This window comes from Penaeus monodon, chromosome 16, assembly GCF_015228065.2.
Source record: "Penaeus monodon isolate SGIC_2016 chromosome 16, NSTDA_Pmon_1, whole genome shotgun sequence".
Lineage (NCBI taxonomy): Eukaryota > Metazoa > Arthropoda > Malacostraca > Decapoda > Penaeidae > Penaeus > Penaeus monodon.
In genome coordinates this window covers 14,483,229-14,488,228 of record NC_051401.1, presented here as the reverse complement: position 1 = coordinate 14,488,228, position 5,000 = coordinate 14,483,229, and positions in this window count along the sequence as shown.

The following is a 5,000-nucleotide window of genomic DNA, read 5'->3' as shown; positions in this document are numbered from 1 at the left end:
ACTCACATATACGTATACCACTAGGTAACTAATACAATGGAATGGAGTAGGTACCATATTACGATGAAATAATTTTGTGATGATCGAGTCAGCTCCAGTTTCTTTCTTAAATAAATGTCACAGAAAAGTAACAAGCTTTAATGTACATAAATCCTTCAGGATGTTCTTAAAAAGGAAATTTTCTAAAAATTTTCCTCTTATTTCCGGGTTGATGACGATGTGTTTTTTAAATTGGAAAAACATTACCAAGCTACATTGACGTGACTCGAACGCGCGCCTGTAACCCTTTCCCCAAAAGAGGGAGCAAAAGTCCCCCCTGAACGCAGGCCCCTTATTTCAGGAGAAGAATCAGGGCGGGGCAAAGTGGAATAATAGTAACCTCGTTGACACGAAAGGGGAAAGGAGGATAAAAAAAGGGTTTTTATAGAAAGAAAAAAATTTTTTAAAATATCTTCATATAGCAACGGATCATATTAGTAAAAATTACAAAACTTAGAACAAAAAAAAAAAACTTTTTCCCCGCCCCGGTCTTCACCACACGGCAGCGCCATTTCCCTCGCGGGCACTTATTTCCTTGAGTCCTACACACACGACACCGAGAGTGATATGTCAATTAATCTTGACTTGTGGGGTTGTCGGAATGCTGCTGACGCGACCAGGAGCCGTCGTGGTCAACCTGCAGGAGCCGGAGGGAGGAGGTCGTCGCCAGCCCCACGACCAGAAATCGCAGTGACGTTGACAGATCTACAGCAATGCACAACCGGCTGACGCGAGTTGTGTTTGCCGAGATGCTGATGGGTAAGAATTAGAGTACATTTATTAAGCAAGTAAGGTGGATTTGCTGTCAGACATCCCTCTTCTTCTTCTTCTTCTTTTCCTCCCCTTCCTCTCCTCCTCCTCCATCTCCCCCTCCTCATCCTCCATCTCCTCCCCTCCTCCCTCTCCCCCATCCTCCTCTTCCCCTCCCCCCTCCTTCTCCTCTTCTTCTTCCCCCTCCTCCCCATCTACCTCCCCACCCTCATCTTCCTTCCCCCCTCTTCCTCCTCCTCTTCCCCCCTCCTCCTCCTCTCCTGCACCAACGGTTGGCGACTAAAAACCAGTTTTACGGAGCCTCAGAGACCTCTTTTGATTGTATCGATAACTAAGCGACCGCTGGGCCAATATCTCTTGTTAAGCGGACAGGCGATTGGCGCTTTCGATTATGACCCTTGTACAATCGTATTACAGCGGTGAAAATCCCGGTTTTGTTGGCGGCTGGACTTCCGCGCTGCTAAGAAAAGCGACGCGTTGGTTGAGGAGCGACAATCTATTTTATTCCGGATGAGATGGCTGATAGCCCGCGATGGTCACATTGACTCCCGCCGTTATCACCTGATATTAAATTCCAATCAAGTTAAGTCTCGGAAGCCTCTAGGCTCATTTCTTTTCTTTTTCGTCAAAAAAAGGCGTAGAAACCTTCCCCTGCCTTTTTGCGCCCCTTGGGCCCCTGCCTACCACAGACGCGAAGTTTAAATAGGCTGTATAAAGAAGTTCAAATTTACCAAAAGATTCTAGTTTTCATAAACGTAAACTACTGAGCATATTGAAAATGCCACTAAATTATTACATGAATAAACTCAATGAATCACATGTATTTTTTTATTAAAAAATAGCTATATGCATAATGCTTACTAATATACATCCCAGAATAACCGCAATGGAAAATATATATGACGACGTGAACATGCTAACTTTCCCTAAAAAAAAGATGGATGAGAAATGTGAAGTGATAATTCCCATTGTTTAGTACCTCACTGGCCGCCCGGCTGCGCTGCGTCGTAAAGATTGCTTTCCGAGATAAGAGTAAGCGAATGGTGGGAGCGATCATTCCGTGTCAATCATCTCCGCGGGCGGAGGAGAGCGGGACGCCGGCGCGCGCGCGCTCTTGACGGCGGAAGGCGGAGAAGCTGGTCGTGTGGCGCCGCTCGAACAGGCTTTAATTGCTTAATCGTCGTTCGATTTTAGTTTGGCATTGTTTTCGGTTGATTAATGATCCTCTAGTGGCGACATATGCTTATCATCGTCCAGAGAACACGTGGTTTAAGAAGGTCCACGTCAAAATGCGGATGACGAGAGCCCCAAAGTGGCACCCGGGCACGCTAATTAGGTGTATTTACGCAGACGGCGCGGCAGATGACCTGCGCGCTCTCTCTATCGCCTCGCCGGCATCTGACATGCCAGGTCTTGGCCGACTTGCGTGGCTGGTTATATTCATAGGACGTGCAACATACAATATCGTCGGACAAGTGCAGTCTCTTGAGTTTGCGTAGGATGCAAATTATAAGATACAATCGTCGCTTGTCTTGCCGGTAGGAGCCTAAGTGCCCGGTGGAAATAACACCCTTGCATTTCTTAGACTATTCTGCTCTGTTGCTTGTCAAGAGTCATAATGTTAGTAACTTGCCATCGTTCTAATTTCCATTTGATACAGAATTCACAATAAATTTTCTGTATTGGTATACTCCATGTGAAAATAACTTTCAACACAGTTAGCCACTTTTCTTTTGTTAGCCATGAGCCGCAGCCTGCAAACTAGACGGCCGTGCCATTGTCTCCTGCGGGGAAATTCTTATTTACTCTCCCCGGCGAGGCTGACAACGAGCCCTGATCTCCCCAAACTCAGATTTCTTGTCTAAATGCAAATGCTGCGGGCAGAGTTTCCGTCTCGGCAGTGAGAGCAGCCCGTATACTTACCACAGCGCCACAGAACTCCTATACATTGCAAATTGGTTAACCGCCAGATCATGGGTGCAGCCCTTCGCTAGTACCTGCATGTCTCTTTATGTAAATTTATGTCTGTTAGATAGGAATACAATAATTTACTTTTTCTTCGCTTTTGTAGGGGCGTGTATTCACACTGTTGCCCGCGCTGCGAAGCGGATAATGAAAGCTAAGAAGTGTGATCTCAATTATTAAGATTTACAGGTGGTAATGAATATAGCTTGAATGTGGAGTGAGTATACTTTGAGTGAATAGGAACGTAATTCATGGTTAGCCTGAATGCATAGGTATAATGTCATTCAAATGTGGTTTGAATACTTACGACTACTGATCTGAATATATTGCAGTTGAATTGTAAACGTTTGTATATCATTTTAATAAAATCTGAATGCATAAAATTATACTCTGAAAATGATTTGAATGCATAGATGAATTTGAATACATAGGCATATAATTTCAAAGTAGTTTGAATGCATGTGTGCGTGTGCGTCTAAACACATAGGTAAAGCATTTGAATGTGTAAGATGTAATTAGAATGTCAACTAAATGTACTTCAAGTGTAAGCTTCCATGTATGAAACTGAATGCCTGCATATACGTTACGCTGTGTAAATCTAAATACCAAAAGCTCTAATTTGAATATATCGGACGCAGTAAGTTAAGCCAAAGAGTAAGCCAAAGCCTCCATACATCCGAGGCCTACATTCCCTCCTACATCCACTCCCCTTGCAGCATGGGGAGTGGATGTATTAGTTGTTATTATAGTGCGAGCCTCAGTGTCGACACACCTATAGCTCTGGGATGTTCTTAGAGTGACAATATAAGCCCAAACCACTTTCCTGCTAGATATTCTGGTGCCAAGTGATATTGCCGTGTTGAATCTCCACGCTGGAAAAGTTCACTGTGAAATTTCATCATATCGAAAGAAAAATCCTTCCCTCTGAAAAAGGTTTCGTCGCCGGTGCTGGTTCGCGCCTTGCCTTCGCCGCCTCCTCTTTCGGCGGCTTATGTCAACATTCTTCACCGCGGTCTGACCACCTTCACCTGGGTCTCCATCTGTCGACGCCAAGCTAATATACGCACGCCTCTACCTCCCCTCAGATCCCGACATGCGCCCTAAAGTCACGTTCGTTATAACCAAATTTGCTGAGTTGTGGAACAAGTAAACAGCGACGGGAGAGGTGAGTGCGTCGGAGAGAGGCCGTGGGACCACCTTGGCGCCCTTTTGGTGGAAAGTCGACGTCGTGCTTGTCCACTGTAGTTTGTTTTGCGGCAATGCTAGGATAGAAGGGTCTGAATACGGGAGCTTCTCATTGGTTTGTTTATTCCTTTGCCATTCACCATAGGGGATGGAATTCTCTCTTTCTTATGTAAACGTTAGGAATTTTTAAAACTTGTAATGTTAGGTGTCAACATTTACCGTAAAACGTATGTGCATGCACGTTTCATAATTTTATCCTCGAAGTTCAAGTTATTGATAAGTAATCAGTTCTTACCACAAGGGCAACGTAACCGAACAGAATTTGCCCATTTCGGCAACATACAAAAAAAAAATTATCTAAACACACGATTTTTTAGCAGAAACTACAAGCGTAAATGTTTTAATTTGAAACATCTTAAAGAAAATCCATCTTAATCTTTACACCAGAAACTTTTCGTAAGAGACGAAAAGCGAGACGAAGAAAGTGAAAAAGGTGTATGAGGTTAAGTATAAAAAAAGAAAAGAAAGAAAAGGGGACACAGCGAGAAGAGACAATAAAGAGCAAGGGGATCAAGACAGCAAGAAAAGGCAAAACAAAAAGAGAAGAGAAAGAGCAACTAGTTTATTTATTCCTTTGCCATTCACCGTAAGAGATCGAATTGCCTCGGGAAATGTTCAGTTTGTAATGTTAGGTGTCAACATTTACCGTAACATATATGATCACGCTCATAATTTATAAGCCTATCAAACAAATTCAGGTTATTGAAGAAATAATCTGTTTTTACAGCAAGAGTAATGTAATCGAACATGATTCGCCCAACTCGACAGGAAGAAGAGAAATGACAAGAGAAAATCAAGAAAATCAAGACAGCGTGAAAAGGCAAAAGAAAGAAAGAGAAAGAGAGGCAGAGAGAGAGAGACAGAGACAGACAGACAGAGAGAGAGATAGATAGATAGAAGAGAGAGAGAGAGAAACGAACTGAACACAAAGCGAATGAGAGCGACGAGAAACCAAGGGGGGCGAGGAGGCGTTTGTCAGC